General features: G+C 45.5%; 1 protein-coding gene across 1 annotated transcript in view; it reads right to left on the bottom strand.

Annotated features, from left to right (window-relative positions):
* Positions 1-9,821: 9,821 nt before the first annotated feature.
* Positions 9,822-15,282, bottom strand: part of RAI2 (retinoic acid induced 2) — an 83,777-nt gene continuing 78,316 nt past the window's right edge. The window contains exon 4 of the transcript XR_012160312.2: positions 9,822-10,351. The gene's annotated coding sequence lies outside the window, so the exon portion shown is untranslated. The remainder of the gene's footprint in view (positions 10,352-15,282) is intronic.

Here is a 15,282-nt window from a genome sequence, read left to right as displayed (position 1 = left end):
TATTTAAGTCAAATGTTTTAATATCAACTAACATAGACCTCAATTACAAATTAATGTACTTCAGATTTCTGTTACACAGAAGTCTATTGTTCTGATGCCAGCACTGAACAATCAGCTTGCAATTTAGAAGTAACTTAATCAAGTGAATAGTAACTTCAAAGCAAAACATGGAGAGGAAAACTGCAGAAGTTGGGATCCAGTTAAAATAATCAAGAGGTGGTTTGAATTCAGTCTCTCAAAATATATTGATTACATGCAAAAAGGTAGCGTATACATGAAATGTGTTCTCTGCTGTTAGCATGGTTTTGCAGCTGATTATTTCTATACTTTTCTAGTTCCTCTTGCTGTTATAAGGCAGCAATATAAGTTTTATATAGGACTAGATAAAAATGTATTTAACCTAAAATTAAAAATTAACCCCTTGACATTAAGTTTAGGGATTGATATTTATTTTTTTATAATAGCGTCTCTAACTAGTCTTGTAACTCTCATAGCAGAATAGTGATGTAGTGTAACAGAAACTAAGGAAAAACAACAAGGAGTGTGGTGGCAGACTCCTTGTTGTTTTTGTGGATACAGACTAACACGGCTACCCCCTGATACTAGAAACTAAGGAGTTATCTAAGACAAGGCTCATCAATTGTTGTGATTGATCTGGTTACAACTGCAACACATTCATTACAAATAGCTATAAACTATTACAGTACTTTGCTGGAATAGACCAAAACTCAGCAGCACATTCTATAAACTCTGATTTGGATGAATACTGGGGGGAGGAGGGTTGTTTTTAATAAGGGCACTTTATTAATAACTCATGGGAGAAGGAGATATTTGCTCAGGAATATCTCACCTTGAATGCTCATGGTATTAAAAAACACTGCTTCTCCCCCCCCCTCCCATCCCAATTATTTATAAACAAAAGCTCCCTGGAAGCCATGCTAATCTTGCTGGAGCTGAGATTGGTGCATGGGACGTTCAAAATTCATGCTTGAAGGCTCCTTAATGTGATACCTAATCTTACACAGGATTACTGGAATTATTTTATCTGTGTTATTCCTGCAAAGGTATGATGGAGGCTTGAGTAAGAAGCTAAGGATTTTGGCCCATTTGGCAGGGGATTATTTGTGTGTTCTTTCTTTTGGGGGTGGAATGACTTGGTTGAATGTATTAAGCAGGGGTTCTTAAATGCTTTCATAGGGTGGATTGCATCCGAATAGTTTTTCTTTTCTCCACCTAACTCACTTTGCATAATCAAATAAGATCCCTGTGCTAACTACGGGCACTTTATACATGGAGAAGTAATTTAAGGAAAGCATTCAATGTAGTTTTAACTAGGGCTGCCAAGTGATTAAAAAAATTAATCGTGATTAATCACACTGTTAATAATAGAATACCATTTCTTTAAATATTTTTGGATGTTTTCTACATTTTCAAATATATTGATTTCAATTACAGCACAGAATATAAAGTGTACAGTGCTCACTTTATATTTATTTTTATTATAAATATTTGCATTGTAAAAAACAAAAGAAATAGTATTTTTCAATTCACCTAATACAAGTACTGTAGTGCAATCTCTTTATCATGAAAGTTGAACTTACAATGTAGAATTATGTAAAAAAAACAAACCCTGCATTCAAAAATTAAACAATGTAAAATTTTAGAGGCTGCAAGTCCACTCAGTCCTACTTCTTGTTCAGCCAATCACTCAGATAAACAAGTCTGTTTACATTTGCAGGAGATAATGCTGCCCAATTCTGGTTTACGTTACCTGAAAGTGAGAACAGGCGTTCTCGTGGCACTGTTGTAGCCAGATATTTATGTGCCAAATGCGCTAAAGATTGATATGTCCCTTCATGCTTCAACCACCATTCCAGGGGACATGCGTCCAGGGTGATGACGGGTTCTGCTCAATAACAATCCAAAGCAGTGCAGACTGACACATGTTCGTTTTCATTATCTGAGTCCAATGCTACCAGCAGAAGGTTGATTTTCTTTTTTGGTGGTTTATGGTCTATAGTTTCTTAATTGGAGTGTTGCTCTTTTAAGTCTTCTGAAAGCATGCACCACACCTCATCCTTCTCAGATTTTGGAAGGCACTTCAGATTCTTAAACCTTGGGTTAAGTGCTGTAGCTCTCTTTAGAATCTCACATTGGTACCTTTGCGCTTTGTCAAATCTGCAGTGAAAGTGTTCTTAAAATGAACAACATGTGCTGGGTCATCATGCAAGACTGCTATAACATGAAGTATATGGCAGAAGGTGGGTAAAACAGGGGACATACAGTTCTTCCCCAAGGAGTTCAATCACAAACAAATTTGTTTGTCTTGGCGATTGGCTGAACAAGAAGTAGGACTGAGTGGACTTGTAGGCGCTGAAGTTTTACATTGTTTTGTTTTTTAGCCCAGTCACGTAACAAAAAATATATACATTTGTAAGTTGCACTTTCACAATAAAGAGATTGCACTACAGTACTTGTATGAGGTAGATTGCAGAGAACAGTTTTGAGGAGGGAATTGGCAGTAGCTTTGTGGGTGTACTACAAATGAACTGCCAGAAACAAAGAGCAGAGACAGCACCATGTGTCATCTTCCCCCTACCCTTAACCCCTCCAGCTCTCTTGGGGCATCCAGCAAGTGCTTCATGGCCCGTAGTCTAGGAGCCACTGTTATTCTTTGCTTCTGAATTTGCACGGGCTTGCCTTATACTATTGCAAACTCACCTCAAATCTGCTTGGTTGTCATGTCCACATCCTCTCTAAAATATTTTTAGGAAACTTATAAAAGGACAGCTGTACTAAGAAATGGGAATGCTAGAATCGGTATCTTATTTTTCTAAGGCCACTGGAGAAAGTAATTGTTAAACATGATGCTGGCAACCGCCTGGAAAAGTAATGGTATTGGGAAAAAGTAAAAACACTCTTCAGAATAAATCACTGGATTTTTGCATTCCATGAAAGCCTTAAGTATGCAAAGAATTGCTTGGCTTGTAACCATGCATATGATAAACTACCGTATCTGGAAGGACTCTCTGTACATCTGTTCCTGTCTAAATAAATGTTAGGTTCTGTCTGTCCATTTTCAGTAATCTGGCAAGGGATTAAAGTTCATTATATTAAAAAGACAAAGGTTGATGTTGTGGAAGAGGTATTTTATTTTTCATCTTCTCTGTAAACCTGATTATCCTACCACCTATATAGTTTTAGAATAAAATACTGCAGCACAGGTGGACCTGTCCTAATAAACTAAACCAGGTATCAACATTTTGACTGTGTTTAAAGTACTAAACAATAACAAAGATATAGGCTCGTCCTGCTCACTGCTGAAAAAATAAAGTTAAAAAAGTTCAAAGGCTCCTTAAGATAAATGTCCAAGGTCATCCCTTCCAGTTTTCATAGTTCTTAGTGAAGGGAACATACCATCTATACTTGATCATAAGCAGGGGTCAGCAAACTTTGGCTCCCAGGCCATCAGCCTAAACCTCTGGCGGGCTGAGGCAGTTTATTTACCTCAAGTGTCCACAGGCATGGAGGAAAACCTAAGTAAATAAAGTATCCCAGCCTGCCAGCAGCTTACCCTGATAGGTCTGGACAGCAACTGGTGGGGAAATTTTACAAGGTGAGAAGGAGAGGGTCAGGGGAGTAACCCCTGTGACCACCCCCCACACCCATGACCCCACCCCTAGTCCAGGACCTCCACACTTCCCCCATCCCATTCCTTCCCACCTTAGCTGGGGCAGGCTAGGGGAGGATGTCTCTGGCCTGGCTGGAGCTGTTCCAGGAGGCTGGGTGGGGAGAGATTCTGGCCCCCTCTAACCTTCTGGCTCTGCTGTCTCTCCTTGCCCACTCTTTGCGGGGGGGGGGCTGTGTCCCACCTCTTCCTCTCTCTATACCTGCTCATAAGCTGACCCCCTTCTCTGATGCTTCCCTTTTTTACTAAAAAAATTCAGCTTACGAACAAGTATATACAATAATTTAGCTGGTGAATGAAAAATAACCATTTGAACTGCTCAAGGGCTATGCAGCGTTAAGGACACTAGGATTTTCAATGAATTCCTGCTGTGGAATAATCTCCTATTCTCCAACATACTTGATTGTAGTCTTCCAACCCTATAAAGCAGGCTTTCACACAGTCTAGCACATCTGGTTCCTTCACTGTAGGTGTTTCTGTTGTAATAAGGATCATGCAGTGATCTTTAGTCTCATACTTTAGTCTAATCTTTATAGCATTGGTCAAATTACTTAATTGTTCACCAACCTCAGATAAGCCATCTGTAAAATGGACACAAAATATGTATCATATTTTAGGAGGCTTAAAGATGCTCACAGAAAGGAGACTTCCCCAGAGTCCTGACTGGCTTCATGGGGAGCAGTTCCAGAGCATTGCGCAGGGACTCCGTGACAGAGGGAACTGGGGTTATTTAGTCTTCAGAAGAGAAGAGTGAGGGGGGATTTGATAGCCGCTTTCAACTACCTGAAGGGGGTTCCAAAAAGGATGGAGCTTGGCTGTTCTCAGTGGTGGCAGAAGACAGAATAAGCAGCAGTGGTCTCAAGTTGCAGTGGGGGAGGTCTAGGCTGGATATTAGGAAACACTATTTCACTAGGAGGGTGGTGAAACACTGGAATGCATTACCTAGGGAGGTGGTGGAATCTCCATCCTTAGATATTTTTAAGGTCAGGCTTGACAAAGCCCTGGCTGGGATGATTTAGTTGGGGTTGGACTAGATGACCTCCTGAGGTCCGGTCTAACCCTGATATTCTATGATTCTCCAATTTTAAAAAGTAGAAAAAAAATCATTTAAAGATAATCAAATAATGAGTTTTCCCCAGGAAGTGTAGGTGGCCATTATGGTGCTTATAAGTAAAGAAAATCCTAAAAATATTTGCGATTCCATCACACCCATTAATGATTTTTCCATTTTACCACCTATAGATTCCAATTGCCAGTATTATCTGGATCATCCATACAGGTGCCAGTAGATTTATTATGTTGAACTGTAATTATCCCAGCTCTTTCTGACGTACATTTGTAAACGCCAGGATCCTACTAATCTGCAACTCCACAACTGTACTAGATAAGGAATCCTGTACTGAGTCAAAGTTTATGCAAAAGTTTGTCCTTTGAGCTGGCACATGGTAGGTTTTACTTCAAATAGAGTAGCTCCTGATACTGCTGGCTCAGTGCTTGTATGGAAGGCTGTGTACTGCCACCATCTGGTCAAAAGCTGGCATGAAGCTTTTCATCCCTGCATGTAAATTCATTTCTCTGCCTCCTACCTCGATATTTTCAGACACGTATGGGGGAGGGGAAATTTCAGCACAAAGTGGGAAGAAATAGCTCATCCTTTGAGCTGAAAAGAAAAAAAATGGTATAGCTGAAAGCCTGCACATACCCACGTCTACTAATTTTTTATTTTCTAGCTACAATGGCAGAAAAAATGCACATGATCTTTGTGAGAACTGGTCCCAAGAAGCACCTATGTTTGCTGTCTCAGAAGTGAGGTCAAGGACTGACTAAACACTGCCCTACCCTTTCAGCTCTAGATGCTCAGGCATGTGGGCAAGGCACTGGAGGAAGCGTGCACTAATGCTACTCCTGCTGGGCCAGGCTAAACAGGAGTTGTTTTCAGATAAGCATTCAAAAATGCAAAGCCAAAATTTTCTAAGTGGCAGGTGCCCAAAGTTAGGGTATGTCTACACTATGAAATTCAGTTGAGTCTATAGATGTTGATTTTTAGAAATCAATTTTATGTAGTCCATTGTGTATATCCCCACTAAATGCATTAAGTTGGTGCAGTGCGTCCTCAATACCATGGCTAGCATCGACTCATGGAGCGTTGCACTGTGGGTAGCTATCCCACAGTTCCCGCAGTCTCTGCCACCCATTGGCATTCTGGGTTAAGCTCCCATGCCTGATGGGGCAAAAACATTGTCACAGTTGGTTTTGGATACATGTCATCAATCTCTCCTTCCTCCCTCCTGCCGTGAAAGCAACCGCAGACAATCATTTCACAGCTTTTTTTCTGGGTTATCCATGCAGACGCCATACCACGGCAAGCATGGAGCCTGCTCAGTTCACCACTGCTGTTGCGAGCATTGTAAACACCTCCCACATTATACTGCAGTATGTGCAGAACCTGGCTAAGAGATGGCAGCACAAGGAGGATTTTGATGAGGACATGAACACAGACATTCCTGAAAGCAAGGGAAGTGGCAATTGGGACATCATGGTGGCAGTGGGGCTGGTTGATACAGTGGTTGATACAGTGGAATGCTGATTCTGGGCCCAGCGAACAAGCATAGACTAGGGGGACCGCATAGTCTTGCGGGTATGGGATGATTCATGCATAAGGCCACTTTGCTGGAACTCTGTGAGTTGCTTTCCCCCACCCTGAAGCACAGGAATACCAAGGTGAGAGCTGCCCTGACAGTTGAGAAACGAGAGGCAATAGCCCTCTGGAAGCTTGCAACTCCTGACTGCTACTGGTCAGTCAGGAATCAATTTGGAGTGGGCAAATCTACTGTGTGGACTGCTGTGATTCAAGTAGCCAATGCAATCACTGATGTTCTGCTATCAAGGGTAGTGACTCTGGGAAATGTGCAGGTCACAGAGGATGGCTTTGGTGCAATGGGTTTCCCTAACTGTGGTGGGGCGATAGACAGAACCCATATCCCTATCTTGGCACTGAACCACCTTGCCAACCAATACATAAACTGCATGGGGTACTTCTCAATGGTACTGCAAGCACTGGTGGCTCACAACAGATGTTTCATCAACATCAATGTGGGATGGCCAGGAAAGGTGCAGGACGCTCGCATCTTTTGGAACTCCGGGGAAGGGACTTACTTCCCAGACCAGAAAATTAATGTTAGGGAAAATTAATGCCAATAGTTATCCTTGGAAACCCAGTCTACCCCTTGCTCCCATGGCTCATGAAGCCATACACAGGCAGCCTGGACAGTAGTAAGGAGCATTTTAACTATAGGCTGAGCAAGTGCAGAATGGTGGTAGAATGTGCGTTTGGACGTTTAAAAGGTCGCTGGAGCTGTTTGCTGACTAGGTTAGACCTCAGCGCAACCAATATTCCCGTTGCTATTACTGCTTAGAATCATAGAATATCAGGGTCTGAAGGGACCCCAGAAGGTCATCTAGTCCAACCCCTGCTCGAAGCAGGACCAATTCCCAGTTAAATCATCCCAGCCAGGGCTTTGTCAAGCCTGACCTTAAAAACCTCTAAGGAAGGAGATTCTACCACCTCCCTAGGTAACGCATTCCAGTGTTTCACCACCCTCATAGTGAAAAAGTTTTTCCTAATATCCAATCTAAACCTCCCCCACTGCAACTTGAGACCATTACTCCTCATTCTGTCATCTGCTACCATTGAGAACAGTCTAGAGCCATCCTCTTTGGAACCCCCTTTCAGGTAGTTGAAAGCAGCTATCAAATCCCCCCTCATTCTTCTCTTCTGCAGACTAAACAATCCCAGCTCCCTCAGCCTCTCCTCATAAGTCATGTGTTCTAGACCCCTAATCATTTTTGTTGCCCTTCGCTGGACTCTCTCCAATTTATCCACATCCTTCTTGTAGTGTGGGGCCCAAAACTGGACACAGTACTCCAGATGAGGCCTCACCAATGTCAAATAGAGGGGAACGATCACGTCCCTCGATCTGCTCGCTATGCCCCTACTTATAAATCCCAAAATGCCATTGGCCTTCTTGGCAACAAGGGCACACTGCTGACTCATATCCAGCTTCTCGTCCACTGTTACCCCTAGGTCCTTTTCCGCAGAACTGCTGCCTAGCCATTCGGCCCCTAGTCTGTAGCGGTGCATTGGATTCTTCCATCCTAAGTGCAGGACCCTGCACTTATCCTTATTGAACCTCATCAGATTTCTTTTGGCCCAGTCCTCCAATTTGTCTAGGTCCCTCTGTATCCTATCCCTCCCCTCCAGCATATCTACCACTCCTCCCAGTTTAGTATCATCCGCAAATTTGCTGAGAGTGCAATCTACACCATCCTCCAGATCATTTATGAAGATATTGAACAAAACCGGCCCCAGAACTGACCCCTGGGGCACTCCACTTGACACCGGCTGCCAACTAGACATGGAGCCATTGATCACTACCGTTGAGCCCGACAATCTAGCCAGCTTTCTACCCACCTTATAGTGCATTCATCCAGCCCATACTTCCTTAACTTGCTGACAAGAATACTGTGGGAGACCGTGTCAAAAGCTTTGCTAAAGTCAAGAAACAATACAGCCACTGCTTTCCCTTCATCCACAGAACCAGTAATCTCATCATAAAAGGCGATTAGATTAGTCAGGCATGACCTTCCCTTGGTGAATCCATGCTGGCTGTTCCTGATCACTTTCCTCTCATGCAAGTGCTTTAGGATTGATTCTTTGAGGACCTGCTCCATGATTTTTCCAGGGACTGAGGTGAGGCTGACTGGCCTGTAGTTCCCCGGATCCTCCTCCTTCCCTTTTTTAAAGATTGGCACTACATTAGCCTTTTTCCAGTCATCCGGGACTTCCCCCGTTCGCCACGAGTTTTCAAAGATAATGGCCAATGGCTCTGCAATCACAGCCGCCAATTCCTTCAGCACTCTCGGATGCAACTCGTCCGGCCCCATGGACTTGTGCACGTCCAGCTTTTCTAAATAGTCCCTAACCACCTCTATCTCCACAGAGGGCTGGCCATCTCTTCCCCATTTTGTGATGCCCAGCGCAGCAGTCTGGGAGCTGACCTTGTTAGTGAAGACAGAGGCAAAAAAAGCATTGAGTACATTAGCTTTTTCCACATCCTCTGTCACTAGGTTGCCTCCCTCATTCAGTAAGGGGCCCACACTTTCCTTGGCTTTCTTCTTGTTGCCAACATACCTGAAGAAACCCTTCTTGTTACTCTTGACATCTCTTGCTAGCTGCAGCTCCAGGTGCGATTTGGCCCTCCTGATATCATTCCTACATGCCCGAGCAGTATTTTTATACTCTTCCCTGGTCATATGTCCAACCTTCCACTTCTTGTAAGCTTCTTTTTTATGTTTAAGATCCGCTAGGATTTCACCATTAAGCCAAGCTGGTCGCCTGCCATATTTACTATTCTTTCGACTCATCGGGATGGTTTGTCCCTGTAACCTCAACAGGGATTCCTTGAAATACAGCCAGCTCTCCTGGACTCCTTTCCCCTTCATGTTAGTCCCCCAGGGGATCCTGGCCATCCGTTCCCTGAGGGAGTCGAAGTCTGCTTTCCTGAAGTTCAGGGTCCATATCCTGCTGCTTACCTTTCTTCCCTGCATCAGGATCCTGAACTCAACCAACTCATGGTCACTGCCTCCCAGATTCCCATCCACTTTTGCTTCCCCCACTAATTCTACCCGGTTTGTGAGCAGCAGGTCAAGAAAAGCACCCTTGGCTCCTCTAGCACTTGCGCCAGGAAATTGTCCCCTACGCTTTCCAAAAACTTCCTGGATTGTCTATGCTTGCTGTGTGCTCCATAATATCTGTGAGAGTAAGGGGGAGACGTTTATGGTGGGGTGGGAGGTTGAGGCAAATCGCCTGGCTGCCAATTTTGAACAGCAATTAGAAGAGTACAAGAAGAGTACACGCTGCTCATCAGAGAGGCTTTGAAAACCAGTTTCATGACTGGCCAGGCTACGGTGTGACAGTTGTGTGTGTTTCTCCTTGATGCAAACCCACCCCCTTTGTTGATATTAATTTCCTGTAAGCCAACCACCCTCACCCCTTTGCTCACAGCTGGCAAAGGAAATAAAGTCACTATTGTTTTGAAACCATGCATTCTTTATTCATTTTAAAAAGGGGGGGGCAGGGGGAGATAACGGATAAGGTAGCCTGGGTGGGGGAGGAGGGAAGGACAAGGGCACATTGCTTATTGTAGCCACACTACAAATCAAAATTGTTTGAATGACAGCCTTCTGTTGCTTGGACCATCCTCTGGAGTACAGTGGCTGGGTGCCCAGAGCCTCCACCCCTGCGTTCTTGGGCATCTGGGTGAGGAGGATATGGAACTTGGGGAGGAGGGCAGGCGGTTGTACAGTGGATACAGCAGTGGTCTGTGCTCTTGTTGGCTTTCCTGCAGCTCCACCAGACGCCTGAGCATGTCTGTTTGCTCCCCCATTAGCCTCAGCATTGCATCCTGCCTCTTCTCATCTCGCTCACTTAATGCTTTCCTGGACTTTGCCACTTAATGCCTCCATGCATTCAGCTGTGTCCTATCAGTGCAGGAGGACTGCATGAGCTCGGAAACATGTCATCAAAAGTGCGATTTTTTTGCCTTCTAATCTGCGATAACCTCAGGGACGGAGATGATAGGGAGAGCATAGAAACATTTGCACCTGCAAGGGGATAAAAAGGGAGAGTAAAATTTAAGATGATACGTTCCTGAGAACAAAAGGGAGACTCTTTCACAGTGACTCAAGCAATTCACAGCAGACAGCACATATGTTTTAGGTACAAGGTCGCATTTTGCCTTTTGTATTGAGCGCTTGCCAGTATGGTGACACATCACACACAGCTGGGCAACAGAATTCAGTTTCCAGGCAGCCATGGTAAGCCAAAGGATACATAGGTTTGGCTTCTAACACCTTCATAACGTGGGAATGTTTTCAAACTGCAGCATTCTCCTTTCCCATAGCAAGCAATGCTGGTTGGGTTTGCCATTTAAAAGGTGGGGCTGCAGTTTTGGGGTGGATGTGCAGCACACACCTCTCCCCACCCCTCCGCATAGCTATTTGGGATGATCTCTTCATCCTTCCTTCTGCCGCATGGCTATGGCATGATCCCTTTTAGCCAAGCACAAACAGTCCAGCATGAATGGGGTCCTTTTACGGTTCCCTTAAAAAAATTCCCCTATTTCAGCCAGGTGACCACGAATTATATCACTCTCCTGAGGCTAACACAGAAAGATAAAGACCGAATGTTGCTTGAATGCAACCAAAACCCAGGACCATTTGCTGCCATGCTTTGTGCTGCAATGATTCTAGACTACTTGCTACTGGCTTGGCATGGTAAAGTGTCCTACTGTGGAGGACGAAATAAGGCAGCCCTCCCCAGAAACCTTCTGCGAAGGCTTTCAGAATTACCTCCAGGAGAGCTGGACGATTCCCTGGAGGATTCCCACTCCATCCCCAGACACGTTAACAGACTTTCTAGTAGCTGTACTGGCCACGAATGCATCCCAAGTCTTCAGGGCAAATCAGACATTAAACACTATTGCTTTTAAACCCTGTACTGTAGTTACAAATGTGCACTCACCAGAGGTGCCTTCTCCGGCTTCAGGGTCAGGGATCCCGCCTTGGGAGGGTATTGGCTCCAGGGTGATGAAAAGGTCCTAGCTGCTAGGGAGAATGGATTCACCGCTTGCCTGTTGTGCATTCTCCTCCTCTTCCTCATCCACAAAATCCTCCCCCCTTGCAGGTGTCCACGGACAGTGGTGGGGTAGTGGTAGGGTCCCCCCCTCCCCCTGATGAATGCCATACAGTTGATCATAGAAACAGCATGTATGGGGCTCTGACCCAGAGTGAGCATTTGCCTCCTTTGTCTTTCGGTAGGCTTGCCTGAGCTCCTTGACATTCACGCGGCACTGCTGTGTGTCCCTGTTGTAGTCTCTGTCCATCATGCCCTGTGCAATTTTGGCATATATACATTAGCATTTCTTCTTTTTGATTGGAGTTCGGCCTGCACAGATTCTTCTCCCCATACAGCAATCAGATCCAGTGTCTCCCTTTCGGTCCATGCTGGAGCTTGTTCGCAATTCTGGGGGGACTGCATGGTCACCTGTGCTGCTGAGCTCACCACCAATTTTAAGAGCCCTTTAGGTCGATGGAATGGGATTGCCTGTGTAGATGCATTCATTATATAATTGACCTAACGCGGCGAAATTCAACCTAACCCTGTAGTGTAGACCAGGGCTTAGGCTTCTATATCTGTTGTAGGGCTCCTGCATTGGGAGTGCTTTGTTCCAGGTCAGCCTTGAGTGGGCCTGACTGTTATAAAAAGGCAGTCAGCTGTGAACCAGCTGAGCAGCGAACAGCAGAGAGGCTAACAGAGGGAGTTTGCCTGCAAGTTTGCCTGGGGAGAGCCCACTGAGGCTTTCAGTTTGCAGGCTTCTCTGAGTAGTTACTACAACACCTGAGGAAGCTCTTGGAAGGTAATATGGATGGTGAGTGTTCAGCTGTTGTTACCTGCACAGGATGTGCCATGTTTGTCTTTCTTCCACAGGACAGAAGCGACTTTGTACAAAGTGCAAGCTGGTCTTCATATTGGAAGAGAAGGTTCAAGGTCTGGAGAAACAAGTATCAACCCTGAGTTGCATAAGAGAAACTGAAGATTTCCTAGACAGACGTCAGGATACGCTTCTATGGGCACAACATTCTGAAGATTCAGAGCAGGCTGCGCAGTGGGGACAGAAGGACGGTGAAGAAATTTGGCAGCATGTGACCTCCAGAAGAAGAAAGGGGAGCGACCAGGTACCAGCAATGCAGATACAGGTAAGCAACTGTTTTCATGTTCTCTCCACAGGTACTAATGCGGAGAGTGTCACTAGATGATATATCTAAGGGAAGGGAGCAGAAGGAGACTCCGCCGATTGGAAGGCATGAGATGCACTGTCTTTGGGAAGGGAGTTCCACGACCACCACTCCCAAGAGAAGTAGGCGGATGGTGGTGGCTGGGGATTCCCTCCTCAGGGAGACAATCATCTATCTGCCGCCCCGACCGGGAAAACTGAGAAGTCTGCTACTTGCCGGGAGCTAGGATTCACGATGTGACGGAGAGACTGCTGAGACTCATCAAGCCCTCGGATTGCTACCCCTTCCTGCTTCTTTATGTGGGCACCAATGATACTGCCAAGAATGACCTTGAGCGGATCACTGCAGACTACATGGCTCTGGGAAGAAGGATAAAGGAGTTTGAGGCGCAAGTGGTGTTCTCGTCCATCCTCCCCATGGAAGGAAAAGGCCCGGGTAGAGACCGTCGAATCGTGGAAGTCAATGAATGGCTACACAGGTGATGCAGAGAGAAGGCTTTGGGTTCTTTGACCATAGGATGGTGTTCCAAGTAGGAGGAGTGCTAGGCAGAGACAGGCTCCACCTAACGAAGAGAGGGAAGAACATCTTTGCAAGCAGGCTGGCTACCCTAGTGAGGAGGGCTTTAAACTAGGTTCACTGGGGGAAGGAGACCAAAGCCCTGAGGTAAGTGGGATACCAGGAGGAAACATGAGCAGGCGAGCACAAGAGGGGAGGGCTCCTGCCTCATACTGAGAAAGAGGGACAATCAGTGAGTTATCTTAAGTGCCTATACACAAATGCATGAAGCCTGGGAAACAAGCAGGGAGAACTGGAAGTCCTGGCACAGTCAAGGAATTATGATGTGATTGGAATAACAGAGACTTGGTGGGATAACTGGAGTACTGTCATGGATGGATATAAACTGTTCAGGAAGGACAGGCAGAGCAGAAAAGGTGGAGGAGTTGCATTGTATGTAAGAGCAGTATGACTGCTCAGAGCTCCGGTATGAAACTGCAGAAAAACCTGAGAGTCTCTGGATTAAGTTTAGAAGTGTGAGCAACAAGGGGGATGTCGTGGTGGGAGTCTGCTATAGACCACCAGACCAGGGGGATGAGGTGGATGAGGCTTTCTTCCGGCAACCAACAGAAGTTACTAGATCGCAGGCCCTGGTTCTCATGGGAGACTTCAATCACCCTGATATCTGCTGGGAGAGCAATACAGCGGTGCAGAGACAATCCAGGAAGTTTTTGGAAAGGGTAGGGGACAATTTACTGGTGCAAGTGCTGGAGGAACCAACTAGGGGCAGAGCTCTTCTTGACCTGCTGCTCACAAACCGGGAAGAATTAGTAAGGGAAGCAAAAGTGGATGGGAACCTGGGAGGCAGTGACCATGAGATGGTCGAGTTCAGGATCCTGACACAAGGAAGAAAGGAGAGCAGCAGAATACAGACCCTGGACTTCAGAAAAGCAGACTTTGACTCCCTCAGGGAACTGATGGCATGATCCCCTGGGAGAATAACATGAGCGGGGAAAGGAGTCCAGGAGAGTTAGCTGTATTTTAAAGAATCCTTATTGAGGTTACAGGAACAAACCATCCCGATATGCAGAAAGAATAGTAAATATGGCAGGCGACCAGCTTGGCTTAACAGTGAAATCCTTGCTGATCTTAAACACAAAAAAGAAGCAGCTTACAGGAAGTGGAAGATTGGACAAATGACCAGGGAGGAGTACAAAAATGTTGCTCAAGCATGCAGGAGTGAAATCAGGAAGGCCAAATCACACTTGGAGTTGCAGCGAGCAAGAGATGTTAAGAGTAACAAGAAGGGTTTCTTCAGGTATGTTAGCAACAAGAAGAAAGTCAAGGAAAGTGTGGGCCCTTACTGAAGGAGAGAGGCAACCTCATGACAGAGGATGTGGAAAAAGCTAATGTATTCAATGCTTTTTTGCTTCTGTCTTCACGAACAAGGTCAGCTCCCAGACTACTACACTGGACAGCACAGCATGGGGAGGAGGTGACCAGCCCTCTGTGGAGAAAGAAGTGGTTTGGGACTATTTAGAAAAGCTGGACAAGCACAAGTCCCTGGGGCCGGATGCGCTGCATCTGAGGGTGCTAAAGGAGTTGGCGGATGTGATTGCAGAGCCATTGGCCATTATCTTTGAAAACTCATGGCAATCAGGGGAGGTCCCAGATGACTGGAAAAAGGCTAATGTAGTGCCCATCTTTAAAAAAGGGAAGGAGGAGGATCCGGGGAACTACAGGCCAGTCAGCCTCACCTCAGTCCCTGGAAAAATCATGGAGCAGGTCCTCAAGGAATCAATTCTGAAGCATTTAGAGGAGAGGAAAGTGATCAGGAACAATCAGCATGGATTTACCAAGGGCAAGTCATGCCTAACTAATCTAATTGCCTTCTGTGACGAGATAACTGGCTCTGTGGATGAGGGGAAAGCAGTGGACGTCTTATTCCTTGACTTTAGCAAAGGTTTTGATATGGTCTCCTACAGTATTCTTGCCAGCAAGTTAAAGAAGTATGGGCTGGATGAATGGACTATAAGATGGATAGAAAGCTGGCTAGATCGTCGGGCTCAACGGGTAGTAATCAATGGCTCCATGTCCAGTTGGAAGACGGTATCAAACGGAGTGCCCCAAAGGTCGGTCCTCAGGCCGGTTTTGTTCAATATCTTCATTAATGATCTCGAGGATGGCGTGGACTGCACCCTCAGCAAGTTTGCAGATGACACTAAACTGGGAGGAGTGGTAGA

This window comes from Lepidochelys kempii, chromosome 1, assembly GCF_965140285.1.
Source record: "Lepidochelys kempii isolate rLepKem1 chromosome 1, rLepKem1.hap1, whole genome shotgun sequence".
Taxonomy (NCBI): Eukaryota; Metazoa; Chordata; order Testudines; family Cheloniidae; genus Lepidochelys; species Lepidochelys kempii.
Note: the sequence above shows the minus strand (reverse complement) of the source record. Positions and strands in the feature narration are given on the sequence as shown.